Raw genomic sequence first — 16,003 nt, forward strand, 5'->3', positions numbered from 1 at the left:
CAGGAACTTCTTGGTGTTGAGATTACGGTGGACGAGATCAGAGGGGCGATTTCTGCGCTGAATACAGGCAAATCCCCGGGTCCTGATGGCCTCCCCTGTGAGTTTTATAGGATTCTCCCAAACTCAGCCCTGGAGCTCTTGAGAGATGTGTTTGTTTCTAGCAAACAGACTGGGGCGCTACCTAAAAGTACAAGTCATGCGTCTATTTCGGTATTTTTGAAAAAAGGTAGAGACCGTAATCTCCCGGCCAGTTACCGCCCGATAAGTCTAATCAATACAGATAATAAGATTCTTGCTAAGGTCCTAGCTATGCGCCTGGTGCACTTATTGCCTACTTTAATCGGGGAGGAACAATCGGGTTTCATGAAAAATAGACGTACATCTAGTAACGTCAGGAGGTTATTGCTTACTATGGAAATGGCGGATAAAACGGACTGTGATGCCGCTGTCCTGTCGCTTGATGCAGAGAAAGCGTTCGACAGGGTGAATTGGGACTATTTATATTCTATACTAAGGAGGATGAATTTGGGTGAGGAGTTCATCTCTTGGGTTGCGCTTCTATATTCGAGGTCGACTGCTGACGTTAGGACTAATGGAGTAATATCAGAAGCTTTCAGACTGGAGCGTGGCACGCGTCAAGGCTGTCCTTTCTCGCCTCTGTTGTTCATTCTAGCAATTGAGCCTTTAGCTGTTGGCATCAAACATGACCCAGATTTGCACGGAGTGAGTTGTTGGGGGGTAACTCAAAAGGCGTGGCTTTATGCGGACGACCTTTTATTGGTACTGAAGAATTTGCAAGTGTCCATCCCCGGTTTGATGAGGCTTTTGTCTGAATTTCAGGATTGTTCTGGCTATAAAATTAACCGTTTGAAATCGGAAGTGTTGCCTCTGACGAGCAGATGTGACAAGACCCTGGTTACGGAGCAGGGGGTTTAAGTGGTGTGAGGGCCGGTTACGTTATTTGGGAGTATGGCTGACGTATCCTCTTTCTAAGATGGTAGATGAGAATATGAGTGTGGTTATTCGAGAATGTAAATCGGAATTACAGAGGTGGTCTTTACTAAATCTTTCTTTGTGGGGAAAAGTTAATGCCCTGAAGATGAACACAGCTCCTAAGATAAACTTTATATCTAGTATGCTTCCTCTGAATATTAAGTGCTGTTACTGGAACGATCTGGACCGCCTAGTTCAGGAATTTTTGTGGGACAAAAAGCCACCAAGGCTTAGTCTATGGAAGTTGCAGCTTCCAGTTCACTTAGGTGGACTGGGGGTACCAAATTTTCGGGCCTACCATTTGGCCTTTTCTGCGAACTCTTTTGTTCCATTTTTGATTAGTGAATTGGACAACTGGGCGATGGCAGAGTCGAGTGCCTATGGGCCGCTGGGACCTACAGCCTTGTTGACCACTAATACTAAGATTCAGGGTGGTGATTTGCTGGCGACGTCATTTTTGCGCAAGTCTTGGATTGCAGTTTTCTCATTACTTGGTCGAGATGCATTCAAGTGTAAGAGTGCCTCCATTTGGTTGAATCCTAAGATTAGGGACAATTTGAGGACAGTTTTTTGGCCTGAATGGTTTCTGATGGATATTAAACAGGTTTCTGATTTAGGAAATGATGAGCGATGGTTGACGGCGGCGGAACTGAGAGAGAGATATAACTTTGAAGGTTTATCGGACTCTGCTTACAGGCGGCTTAAGCGGGCGGTTGGTGAGGTTGACTGGTCCGATTCGTTAGATATGAGCGCTTTGTTGACGGATTCCAGTAAGAAGTGTGGTGGTCTTGCCAGTCGGCTTTACAAGTTAATGGTGTCAAATTTTCGGAGCAATGACAATTTGCGGCAAGTATGGAGTGAGAAAATCGGATCAGAGATCGATTTGGATGATTGGCGGAATATGTGTAGTAATGTATCTTTGTGCTCTCTGAATTTAGGTGAAAGATCGAGACAGATCAAGATCCTGAACCGGGTATATTGGTGCCCCGAAACATTACATAAAAGAGGCATGTCCGACGACTCTAACTGTTGGGGGTGTGTACAGGCAGTCGGGTCATTGGAACACATGTGGTGGGATTGTCTGAGAGTCAGAGACTTTTGGAGTGAAATTTGTAATGTATGTGACAGGATTGTAGGAGGTGAGCTGGACCTTAATTTTAGGACAGTAATCCTTGGTGATGTTTCCGGGTTGGGTGATGTCAGCTCAGCTCACAAGAAATGGATTTGTCATGCATTCATTGTGGCCAAGAGGCTGATTCTCCGTGGGTGGAAAGGGCGGGTCTCACCTTCCTATGACGAATGGATACAGGAAATGCATAACCTGTCAAGGACGGAGAGATTGATTTACAAATTGAAGAGTAAATGTTCAACATATGAGAAGATTTGGAATGTGTTTAATGATTTACTTTAGTTTATCTCTTGATTATTTATATTTTATGACCCTTTTTGTGTACTTATTGTTTTTTTTTTTTCTTTCTTTTTTTCGGCTTTTGTATATATACATATTGCCTGTTGCTGATTCATTGTATATATTGTATATATTATAAATAAATAATTAAAAAAAAAAAAAAAAAAAAAAAAAAAAGTTGTCCACATGTCCAGCCTGCATAGACCTACTTTTCAGGCTTCAGAGGTTGGCAGCATACATACCCTTGGAAGGGTTCAGAACTGTATCTGAAAGAATTTAAAGTAGCGCAGGGAAACGGGGAAAGCTGCACACTCGCTCAGCATCCCGTACTCTGGGCACTTGTTACCTCATACACGCAAACACACATCCTGAAGAGCATGCAAGGAGACGGAAAGATGGACATTACCACAAAGCATTCATTGTGGCACAATGAAATCAAGGGCGACTTTATGTGCTATGGTGAGACATTTCAACACATTACACAAGCTTTTAGGCACAAGGATTATTTAATGTGAACGAGGACACCTAATTTTTTTCTGCCGTTGTCTGTGATCGTAACAGACAACGGCAGAAAAAAAACATGCTGTAACTGCAACTTGCGAAAAGCAAAATGCATTTAGTTTTTATTTGCATTGTGAATTTGAGGTGTTTAAGCCAGACTAAATCACTGACTCACCCCCTGAAGTGTGCCTAAAATAAACCTTTATTAAATCTAGCAATTAATGTATAGAATTCCAGAAAGACTATTTGTTCCCATTTCTTTCTTATTTAAGATCACTGCTGAAAGTGTCACACTTGTGGAACCCCCTGTGTTATTTTTTTTTTGTTTTTTTTTTTAGTCCTGAAGAAGGCAGCAGCCACTCAAGAAACAAAGAGCCACATGGCACTGGCTACATCCCAGGAGCTTCAATTTAAAAAATGTTTTAAAAAAATAAACAATGCATATTTAAACACATATATTTATTTTAGGGGTAGCAAGGGAGACCTCGGGGGGGGGGGGGGTTTGCAGATGCGACCCCTGGTGACCTACAAATGACATCCTTGCTGATGCGCGGCATCATTTTGGCCGGTGTGATCACTGAGACATTAAGCCGATCTTATGTTGGTCAGTTGCTTTGAATATTGTCTGTTCCTTGGCTGAGGTAGGGCTTCAAGTTTTGAATATTCTAGGTGGGTGTGTATGGCCTTACCTAGATTTAAAAGAAATTGGGCGGAGTCCATTGTTTGAAACACTCCCAAATCAATTGGAAGTGTAATATACATCTGGCCTAAGTAGTGGTGTTTCGAGGGAATTGTGTCCTCCGACGTATTCCACATCTAGGACTGGTAATGACCGCGCTTTGCTGCGGTCATTACCTGCCATAATTGTGGAATACGTCGGAGGAACATCCCATCGAAAGAATGTTACCAGATAAGGTAAGTAACTTGTTCTTCTATCTTTGTCTCTCCATCGTCTAAGCTTCCTTTTGAACCCATGCAAAAGCGGCTTTTTTATTCGATATTCTAGAAGGAAGAGGAAGATGTAGGAATTATCAGCTGATCACTATACTTTAAAAAAAAAAAAAAACATTTTCTAGAGATCACAGCGATGATAGTTCTCTTTGACTGGATTTTTTATCCCTAATTTTTTCTGTTGTGCCTCCCCATCCTTTTACACCTTGATAGACTGACCCTGAAATAGCACTTTCCTTCATAAGCAGATGAGTGTTGCGCTTTGTTATGGACGACTGTCTTTACGTCTCTGCTCGTGTGCAGTATTCTTCAATATCCTTTTGCTCTAATTGTTGGGGGCGGGGGGGGGAGTGGTCTGAACACCCCTCAATCCCACCCTGTACGCCCAAACAAGAACATGTACCCAAAAGTATTTCCCGAAAAGCATATTGAGGAAAAGTGCACAAGAGTAAAACAGTATATTGCCTGTAAAACGTCTTATTGCCTGTACAGGAAGCGATTTATGGTGGATCCGCTGAAGGAATTGCAAATATCCAAGGAAGCAATAGGCCAATAGCGTCCATCACCGCACGCTATAGACCAACGTCCATGAACCGGACTCTTTTGATTAGAAATGGTACTGCGTCTTGTTGCGCTATTTTCTTAACCTGTATACTATTTTATAATTATAATTGTTCTTTTATGACGCACTTAATACCAGGGATAGGTTTCTAAGTGTGTCTATCGGGAATCAAACCTGTATTGCACTGTGTTGTCTTGCTTCTAAGATAAATGCATTGCCCTGAGCTATCCCTCCCTCACCCCCTTAATCGTGTGCGAGGCGTTGGGCCATGGGCATAATTTTGGGTCTGGTAAAATGGTGTATGGAACTTTTGTGCTACACCCTTTTGTCCCACTCATTTGGCAGGGGCCCCTTTCATTTTGATGTCCTGTACCCCTCCCCTCAACACTTTCAGCAAAGTTACTCCACCGCGTTGGGCGTTCTGGTTGGTCGCCTTTTCAATTCGTTAATAAGAAAATAAAACTTCTTAACCAGTGATGGTGCATGACGAGGGCTTCAGATTTCACAACTCTGGTTGGGCACCTTTTTTTCCAGCACAATCTTTTTACGGAACCTCACTTTGCATGCTGGAACTTGTAGGCTAATACAGCGAATGCAAAAAGACTCGATAAAGGGTCCTCTGACTTAGTGGTGTTTTGGCAACTCTGCAGTGTCATGTGTGGAAACAGGTTCCATGAGATGGTTCAAAAATAATCTCTCATAAATATGACGTAAGATTCTTAGAAGTAGTTTATAAGAAACCAGTGTCCATGCCCGTTTACACAGGCTAAAGTGCAGGTTAGAATTAACACAGTGGGGGGCCACTATTGAACCTAAGCCTATAGCTCCCCCTAGCGGTTTACACCAGAACTAACTAACCTAAAAAAAGAGAAAAAACACAGTGAAGTACAATGGCAAAAAAATCCAACTGACGACAACAAGACCAGCTGGAAAGCTCTAGAAAAATCCTATAAAAACAACATTAACGAGGCCAAAAGGAATTACTTCAATAGCCAAATTGAAGCATCCTCGAATTCTGCCAGTAAACTCTTTGACATGCTTAAATCTATTGACACACCTCAGGCCTTAGCCTCCAATTTCATTCCCTCACAATCAGAATGTGAAAACACTCCGATAGCTTTTGGCAATAAAATTACCAAAGCTTGAGAGTGAATTGCTTCCGCCCTTGAGACTAAATCCCACCTAAACCCCTTAGTCGAATTGATGACATTCAAGGAAAAAGAGTTTCAATTCCAACAAATCTCTGTTCAAGTCATAATGAAAATATTGACATCCATGAAACCATCGTCCTGCTCAGAAAACAAGCTCCCTCCCAAAATAATTCTTGAACACCCAAACATCTTTGCCCCACTTTTCACTAAAATTGTAAACGCTTCTTTTCGTGACAAATCGGTTCCGGAAAACATTTAAAAAAGTCACCATAACCCCACTTGTAAAAAAAACAAAAACAAATTAGATCAACGGGACCCCAACAACTTGAGGCCCATCACAAATTGCAACTTTACACTTAAAGTCATGGACAGGATAGCTACAGCTCAATTTCAGCAATGCGTGGAAAAGCATGAGATCCTACCTCCGCAACAGTCTGGGTTTAGAGCTGTACATAGTACAGAGACAGCAATGCTAGATCTACAAGCAAAAATGTTGGAAATCATGGACAAGGGCAAAACCGGCTTACTAGTACTTCTTGATCGAAGTGCTGCGTTTGACTTGCTAGACCATCAGCTACTACAACAAGCACTCGATAAAATTGCTAACTGCTCCAAGGATGCAATAAGCTTGTTTACCTCCTTCCTCGAGAATAGAATCTCTCGTGTTCACTGGGGAGATGCATTTTCCACTGAACATAACATCTTATGTGGGGTGCCACAAGGAGCTAGTCGATCCCCTTTGCTCTTCAGCTTATACATACGATTCCTGTGTGTTATTAGGACAACTCCGGGTGTTTTTCACCAACTACGCTGACGACACCCAGCTGGTTATGGAATCAAAGCGGGGACCACGCAAAAGACAGTATGACTTTGAACACCCTCTACAAGAACATTGAAGAGTGGATGAACAACAACTGGATGTGCCTGAACAGCAATAAGACCGAGTTAATGGTCTTCGGATCCACCCAGGCACGCGCCAAACTCTCCGACTACAAGGCATTCCAAATCAACCAATCCCGTATAGAAGTAGGGAGTAAAGTCAAGACTCTCGGTATGACCCTGGAAGCATCTCTCAACGCAGATGCTCAAGCTATGCATGTCAGTAAAAACTGCAACTACTACATTAGACTTCTTAAAGCAATCAGACCCCTATTGAGTGAAAAGAATTGCGTTATTATTGCTACAGCCACCATCTTGTCGCGATTAGATTGTGGAAACGCACTCGTCGCAGGTGCCAGCAAGCAAAGCTTGCACAGGTTCCAACTGATTCAAAACCATGCGATAAGAGTAATCAAGCAAAAATCCAGAAAAGCATATTAGTGAAGCCAGACATGACCTTCACTGGCGGAAAATGGAGGATCGCGTACAATTCAAGCCCTTATGCTTAGCCCACAAGTGCCTATATGGCAAAGAGCCCGCCTACTTAAAGGCTAAACTTACACTCTACAATCCCACCAGGACTCTAAGATCAGAAGCCAAAGGCCAGATAAATACATTGAACCATAAAAAAGAACTTGGATTAGGGAGAGCCTTTCCAAACCGTGCGACAGCTAGTTGGAACAAATTGCCGACTCGTCTCAGGCTGGAGACAAATCTTTACTCCTTTCGCAAAAAACTTAAAACCTTGCTCGTTAACTAATTCTTGATAAGTTGTCCCAACCTCCTCTGGCCCACACAACTCTGTAATTGATTGTCCCGTCTCTTGTCCGTCTTTTCTCGTCTGTCCTGGTCTCTTTATACACGCCCCGATGCTTGCAAGCAGTCGGCGCTATACAAATAAATAAATAAAATAGCTTTGCCTGTTGTCACCGCTATGCGACTTGGAACACTGTTTATTCCTAGGGCAACAGCTCCCTCTAGCAGAGCATTCTGTGTGTGCAGGAAGACTACTGCCCATGATGGCTTCGGACATGCATAAATATGTCCTTTTGTTATATAGTATATGTTAATGTTAAAGCTATTTGCACCATCACCAACGGAATTGTACGATTATAAGAAAATAGTGAGATTTTTGGGGACAACTAAATGAGTTTATAACGCCCAATTAATTATTGAATTCTTAAAAAAATCTAATGTTTGAAGAATTTATAGAAGATCGTGTAACATTTCAATATTATTCTCAATAAATCGGAGAAATTGTTGTACCGCTAGGTTCCACTTCACACTTATACGTTTTTCACAAATCCTTTACACAGCCGATGTGTAACCCTTTATCTTGGTAGATGGAGGCCTTTAAGGTAACAGAACATCTACTCATCCGCACTTTATGCACAAGTATGATGTCATAAACTCTTGTGCGTCACAGCCTTGGGTGATTGTGAAAAAAATTGTGTAAATTAGGAAGACCAAAGGGGAATTTGAATGCTTGCCTGGCCTAGAGAAGCCACCATTTTGTGTTCGGGAGCCATTTTCTGCTTTGCAGTTGCCGAGCAACTAACCTGCCAAGATCCATTTTATGACGGCCCTAAAAAGGACCGCCTTTGAGGTGAATGGAATCGACGTTTTTCATGACTATGGAAAACCTGCAAGTGTGCCTTTTGGGAGGATCTGGATTTGTTTTGGAGGCCTGCACTACGTTGAAAAGCACAGTCCGCAATATTTACACGTTTCTGCCTTGAAAAGTGACGTTCATCGGTGCAGCTGTCTGTTCTCTCTGTAAATACAACTTTTGGCGGGACTTGTGTTTGTTACATTTGGCAGGCCCAGTCTCCCACCAGTTCTCCCCTCTTCCGCCCAACCACAAGAACGTGGAAGTGGCTCTGGAGAACTTCATGAAATGCGACGAGCCCTGCAGCACAGACTACAAGGTCGTTGCCCAGTTACTTTGCACAGATTAATTCATTTGTTTTTTGATATGCGTAGTGTGTGGAAATTGATGTCGGGTAAAACCGGGTACAGCGGCATTCGTGCATGGACTTGTTTCTGCATGCAGCTGTTTGCCCCCTTTCCACACTTCAGTTTACCATGTTGTGCAGGTGGTGCGGCCCTTGATCCTCTTATGAAAAATGAATTGCAGGTTAGTAACTGCGGCAGTGCATGTCTGATGGGCAATCTGACTATGGGCTGGATTAAACGGCGGACATCTTGCATTTCCTCGCTGTCATTGCTCAAGTAAGGTGGAATGTCTCATTTCAGTACTGCAACTTCCAGGGAAAACATTTGTATTGGTTCTTGGAGTTTAAAACATGCACAACTTTTAACGTTTTTTAAAACACTATTAGAAGAAAATATCCTTTAGTTTTGTGTCTGTTGCATTTTTTGAAAGGCAAATGCCATTCGTCCTGTGCAAGTTGGGTGGTTACGCAAAGCAAATTTAATGAAATGTGCATATTTCACCTTGATATGCTCATTTCTTGTGACGTCACGTTTGTTGATGAGTCCCTTCACTTTAATTATTAGGACTTGACCCCTGCTCGCTACTTGGGTTTCTTAGAGGGGGCAGCTTATTTATTTTTAAAATTGTTTTTTTCAATTATTTTTTATTAATGGTTTTAAGAAACCTTTTGTACTTTATTTAATCAGAAAATAAAAATTAACTTATAAAAGGCATTATAACTTCATAGCCAATTCCTACAGTTTTTAAACTTGTCCATAAAACTGACCTACACACCCGTTAAAATCCCAGTTCATAAAAAACCTACAAAGTGCTGTCGTAGAAGGATTGTCTTTTTTTTTTTTCTTTTTTTTTGTTTTAAATTCAGGCAAGGTGCTCCATCAAGATGTTTTTTTTTCCCAAACTCCAAAAACAGAGGGGTCTCACAATACCATTCCTTATTAAAGTGCTCAGGTGCAAGGAATAAAATAAAATGCTGCCACAACTAGTCCATGCGATATCTTTTCACTGCTTGGACAGCCTTTGCGCACATTTTCTTTATCACGCCAATTGATAGTATAGACCAGTTTCTTAAAATAAGCCAATCATTGCGCCTTCAGAGGTCGGCACTCCCAATAGCAAATGCCTTGTCTTTTCTTTTGAGTCCTTGTCTGAATCTACGTGTAGCGTCCATCATAGGGGACAACCCCCTCCTTTGATAACAATCGATTCCATCGAAATCGCATTGAAATCATTCTCTATGAACGACTGCGGAAAATGGTCAAATATGGGACGACAACTCCTCTTTTTTTATGCTCCTGTTTCAGGGATGGCTAAACATGAAAATTGTTTTCATCCAATCCCTGTCGTAGACAGAGTTTTTGATGTTCTCAGGATTAACAATCACGGCCTCCAAATCGAAATTGCATTCGGTTAACAAGCCCATACGATAATCCTTCATTTGGACAACATCGTTAGACGAGCCACCCATATTACCTTATTTCTGTATACAATGAGCCGTTAATTGGGCAGGTAATCTTCCGAGACAGAAACAAAAGCCACCGCTGGACTCGTTCCCTCATTGATAGTATTCCAAGAGCGAATCAAATGGCTGCTAATGGACTATAATTTGCTACATTTAATGCCTGTCATCACATTACTCCCTCTATAGTGTCTAGCCAATCAAAGGTGACCTCTGGAAACAAATCCATCCTATATGTCAATTTTGGGACGATTTTCCCTTCATAATCACTGATTTTGGTGAAAAGCGGCCAACCTTAAACAGTTGGTTAGACAGGGAAATTGCCAACAGTTGGTTAGACAGGGAAATTGCCTTTTGAAAAAGGCTGAGGCGAACATTCAGTTACGGCGGGTGAGCCGAAATATGAAAGCCCAAATATACTAGTCATGGAGTGCACAAGTCTGGTACTTTCCAAAGACCACCCGAAGGAGCCACCCTTTCTGCCCTTCAACGTGAGAATTCTAGTTTTTGTTTGGTTTATTTTGAGCCTGTTATCCGTGGCATACTCGGAGAAAGTGGTGAGAAGCTTCGGCATCCCAATTATCGTAGAGCAGGAAGTCGTCAGCTTAGGCCATCCAGGGTATTGTTACTCAGTCTGGGGGGGAATTAAATGCAGAAGGTGTTAAATATTCCCCTATGTCCGAGACATAGAAATTAGGGGCAGGGGGCCAACACGCACCCTTGCCTCAGACCGGGTTTGTTCTCAATTCTTCGGGATAAGGCTCCCTCTTTCTTCAATCTCACCCTGATACCCGAGCCACAAGCATGCTCATCGGGCCTCTAGGCAGCCACCAAGAGTCTAGTTTCGAGCTGTCAACCACGATAAACTCTATCGAAAGCCGGAGACAGGTCAATCAAGGTGACCTAGGTATATCTGGATTTCTGTCCATTCAGTCTCTTGGATTGCCCTTACGACAAGACCATTTATGTTCAAAGAATGACCCCTTCGATATCTTGTCTGGAGCTTATTCAGCCTCCCCGCCGAGAGTGCTCAGGCCTCCAAGTGCGTCAACAAGAGGGACGCAAAGACTGTGAACTGATCAGACTGTAGATCTTGTATTTGGTCATTGCCCACCCCCCCTTTTGGTAGACTGGAACCACAAAAGATGTCTGCCAAGGTTTAGGATGGCAGCTTTTTTGCACCGCAGTTCTAAAACGCATTGTTAAAGCAGCTGCCCAAGCAGAGGGATCGGCTTTCGAGGTGTTATTCATTAAGTCATTTGGGCCAGCTGCCCCAGTATGTTTGCTAGATGAAATTTGTTCCATAACCTCATCTTCAATAGGTAAGGTAAGCTTAATTCTTTTCCTAGTTGGTCTTCTCGTGGGACCTTAGCTGAACTCTTAAATGCAGTATTTGACGCATATAATTCCTCCACATATTTTAACCCCGTAGGCCTCTGATACCGCGTTCCGCTGTATTATTGCTGACAAGACCTCCCGTGCATTCATTAACTCCCAGAAAGAGCCGACGTCCCACTTAATGAGGATATACAACATAATTCCGTCCTCTCTCTCTAGTAGCTTTGCGCTTTGAAAGTTCTATATTTCGATTGTAACTTCTTACACTTTCTTGTACTTCTCCCTGATTAGTAGAGGTTTCAATTTGCCTCTTAAGAGGAAGTTCTTCATTGAAGGCATGCAGATGTAACTTTCTGCCAATCCCCCCCCACCGACACATTTTACAGTTTTACTCTGTACATTAGTCACCAAATCTGCCAAAAATTCCTCAGTGGTCTGTTAAGAACTGCCAAATTCCTTTCTTAAGTGGATTGGATCATTACATTAGTTACGTTTTTATTCAGTATCCTAATATTGGTTGTCCAGCGGATACTATTTCGCCCATATTTTCAAAAAGTCTTTTGCGCAAACCTAATCTAAGGTTGTGTGACTAATACCTCAGTGCTATATTGGCTGCACTGCAAATTCTCGTCTCACGTCACCCTCCCATTCAACAACTGGAGGCCCACAGCTTCATTACCCTCTGCTCCTCCGTCGGCAAGCTCATCTCTTTTTCCGCTGACCTCTCCCGTCATGTTTTTGCTGATGGTGCTCAAATCCTCTCGTTGCCTGCCTTCAACCCAGACCTTTATTAATGGTAGGGAAAACATGGGGTATGGGATCTTAAAACCGTTTCCTGGGCCGCCCCTATAGGAGACCACCCGGGAATCACCGACTCGAGACAAATGCATAAGGTGACGAAGCATGATGTAGAGTGTTGTGGGGAGCAGGTAAGTGAGTGGGGTGTGGGGGCGAGGGGAAGAAGTGGTGGGTGGGCATATTGGGTGGGAGGTATGATGTCCAGAAAGTGGCGGTGGCAGGGTGGAGCTTTTTTGTGTTTTCGGAATGATCACCCGATGGGGGACTGAACGTGGAATGGAAGCTGAATCGGTGGCATGTGACGAATGGATTCGGGGGTGCGATACCCCATTGCATCAGAATGCTGCCCATTGAAAGTTGCTTTAAGGTGGCTAAAGGCTTTTATTTTTTTTGTTTTTGGAGTGATCGTCAATATGAAGGATAAGGAGCCAACCCAAAATGTTCCTACAGGGAACATTGTTACATATATACAATTGCAATATTAACCATACATACACCAAATGGGGTCAGAAGGATAAAAGAATCTTCATTACAATTTTGTATCTGATTAGCCAAGTTGTACAATCCAATAAAGTGCTTTTAGTAACAAAACAGTTTTTGCAACATGCATATTCAGTGTACCTAACTAATAATTATTATACAAGGTCCTGGTGAAAGGTTTCGATGTTCGTTTATACGCACACTCCCCACCGGATATCCGCGTACAATCTTCATCTGCTAAGCATTAGCAAAACTTTAGTATTGCGACTAACTGTTGTATCGCGACTGAACTCATTTACTCTCATTGCTATGAAGTCCTCGGTCAATTCTGAACATGTCTTTTAATTTTGGGGAAAAATCTACCTTTTTATCCCTAAATCCTACTGGGAGATTTTTCACATTCGTTTTTAAACCAGCCAGTTATTCTTTTCTCGCTCCGCCTAGTTTTGGCCTTCCAGTCTAGTACTACTTATACAGCCTTAACTTCCTCGTGATGCTCAATTATTTAAAGGTAGCAGACCAAGAGGTCCACTGACCCGCCCAGGCAGTGCATGATAACTGGTTTTATTTATTTTTTTGGACCCTTGCTGGTAAACGCAATTTGTAGCATTTTGTCTGCCAGGTACATGTTTCATATTTACATCGTTGTTTCGGTTCTTAAAAATTCCTCTGCAATATAGATTTAATCAGAGATCCTGTACTAATCCCGTTCTCTTCCTGCGTGATTGGTTCTATGGTGGTAGGACTCCAGGAGCAGTGCCCACTAGTGTATTGACACTAGTCGGCCACCATCCATATCCCTGATCAGGTGCACAGTTATGGCACTCCCAATTAGATGGCTGAAGATGGAGGACCCCATTCGGCAGCAGGGCTTGCTTAGTTCATGTTAGCGTGGTTATCAAAACCTAGCCCACACCAGCATAGCCTAGTTGAAATATCACATTGTTCAGAAATTGTCACAAGTCAATGTATGGATGTGTTGTAAGACTCGAAGATCCGAAGGGAAGAGCACAAAATCCATCATACGGGTAAGACTAGGGCACAATAATTTCTCATTGTTCAGAAAACAGTGTTGAGGCGGTCTCGACCCACCTGGCCCCCCAAGCATACCCCCAACATGATGGATGCCACCCATTGAAGCAGCCCCACAGACCAAACCTGGATGACATCACCAAAGTAATCATGGAATGGTGACATGGCTGAACATACCAACAGAGATATTAGCCAGGTGCAAAACACACATGAACTGCTTTCTGACACCGAAAAAGCAATTACCATGAACAGCCATGAAAGCAAAATGGAAACCACAGCTGTATTGACTGGGAAAGATCAAAACACAGGGCTGAGGCCTGATCCACTGACCCATCTGAGAGACTCAAAATAGGCCTGGCAGAATGTCTAGCCCCACAAAGGATGCTGGGGGAGTGGGCTGTCATCCCTCTGACTTCCCAGCCTTGAGCAAGCACAGTAGGCCGCTCGCAGTACTTGCCTGCTGTTGGTTTCTTGGCAAGTGCATGGCCACATCTGCAGTCAAGGTCTCAAATGGGTGTGTACGATTGGCCCTGTTGCATGAGATCTTCCAAACAAATGTGTGATCCGAAAAGATGATTGCAGCACCAGCTACCCTAGGCGGGAGGAAGCAGAAAATTGGTCTGGAAAAGTCCTTGTTAAGTGGAAGATGCAAGTGTCTTGCAAGTCACTATAAGACTACGAAGGCCACTCGAGAGAGGAGTTGGCGCATCCCATATCTTACATAATAGGCACAATTTTGTGGTCGCACCACGAGTCTCTGGTCCAGGATACAGCACATACAGCAGTACACCAATTATGCCATGCTGTTCAAGGCATGCACAGCCTAGTTTTTTAAACGGAAGTCCTGCCTCTCTGCAGCTTCAGTGAGTTGGACATATTGGCAGGGAAAATGAACTTGACCCACAGTGCGGCCATCTTAGAATGGTCATTATCGTGCTGTTGGAGGTTCTTACTAGGGGCCATGGTTGCTTGGTCTATATCTTAAATGATTGAATAGCTGCATGAGGACACATCTCTTAGGTCTGTCGCCATCCGGAGATTCATATTACTACCTCGGTGTGTTCTCCCACAGTGGCTGACCCTAATATACATACGGAGTATTGTAATGGGTAGGCAAAGTTGGCTATGTACACTGTAAAATGGCTTTTTTATGCAAATTACAATGCATTTTTTCATCTAAGCGGGCTAATGCCTTCATGCATCTCCCTTTTTTTTTCCAGTGAATTCCAAAACGAATCCTTCCAGATCAGTGTCTGGGTCCAATGATCGAAGTGATCAATTGGAGACGTGTCCAGCAGATTGGATCCCGGATCCGTGGTTAGGGCACCTCCCTATATCTGCACAAGTGCCTTGCATGGGCATAAAAGTCCGCCCATTGAAGAATGCATCCTGCCCCCCTCCTCCCCCCCCCACTTCTCCCCAGCTCTGGCCGCCTCCTATCCGCCCATCACCGGATGAACTCTGCAGCATTGTTCTCCACTCCTCTCCAAAATGTCCCACCCCGCATCCCATCGGCAATCTTATTCTAGTGATAAACGCCCCCTCTGCCACCCCCGACACCCCCCCCCCCCACCCATCCATGCTCCAACATTGTTGCAATCTGGAGCGCCAGCATTTCATCACCTTTTGTGCAGCTGCAGCGAGGGGTAAATATTAACCCCCATAAGTCTGGCCTCTTCTCCTCTACCACGCCACACAATATCTCCGCTCTGGTACTCCGTCGCGTGGACTACTGCGTCACTTCTTGGGCTTCCATCTCGAGCCCCTTGCTCCGCTCTACCTTTCCACCTGCACCCTCATCTGTTCGAAGCTCCTACCTGCCCCCCCACCCCCCCCTCAACTGCTGAATGGCTCTCTATGCAGAACCGGGCCCTTTACAGCTGATTGTGCAGAGAGCCGGACTCCTGCTGCTGGTATTTACATCAGCCAATTGGCTATCTCCCTCTCCGACCTGGCTGCTTCCATATTCCTGCATTATACTCCCTGCACCCTTCATTCCAACACTCTCCTCCATTTCTCAATGCATCACTCATCCCGGACGTCCTCCAGCTGCAGCCGCCCTTACCCCCCACCTCACCCTCCACCAGCAGCAGACTTCCCATCCCTCGATATCCAAAAAGGCCGCCACAGTTCATGCCTTCAGTTTGGGACTCAAGCTCCCATATCCTTTCACCTTGGAGGAACCCCAAGATTCTGACTCCCCCTGAGCGTTCTTTCTGTCCTTAACGGTGTGTACCACTAGGCGGTTCCCTGGAGAAACCCCGAATTATTTCCCCCCGTCTCTTTTTCCGCTCACAATATGATTGTGAGGCGCCCACTTGCTGCATGGCCCCAACTAGTGGACGCGTCTCTACACTTTTTGCTTGAAGAAATGCCCTGTCCTTCATAAATGCAAATGGAAAAATACATTGCCGCAAACTGCGTCTTCGCACGCCACCTTCTGAGAAATGGGGCAGCCACCAAAGGTGTTGGCTTTGCCAATGCTTGCTTTTGA

At 43.9% G+C, this 16,003-nt stretch overlaps 1 protein-coding gene across 4 annotated transcripts in view; it reads left to right on the forward strand.

The window, feature by feature from the left end:
• The window catches only part of C1PH17orf114 (chromosome 1p C17orf114 homolog), a 174,408-nt gene that overhangs the window by 144,110 nt on the left and 14,295 nt on the right, over window positions 1-16,003 (forward strand). The gene's annotated exons all lie outside the window — the stretch shown is intronic.

The sequence above is a fragment of the Ambystoma mexicanum genome, chromosome 1p (assembly GCF_040938575.1).
Source record: "Ambystoma mexicanum isolate Mex_15411 chromosome 1p, UKY_AmexF1_1, whole genome shotgun sequence".
Classification (NCBI taxonomy): Eukaryota; Metazoa; Chordata; class Amphibia; order Caudata; family Ambystomatidae; genus Ambystoma; species Ambystoma mexicanum.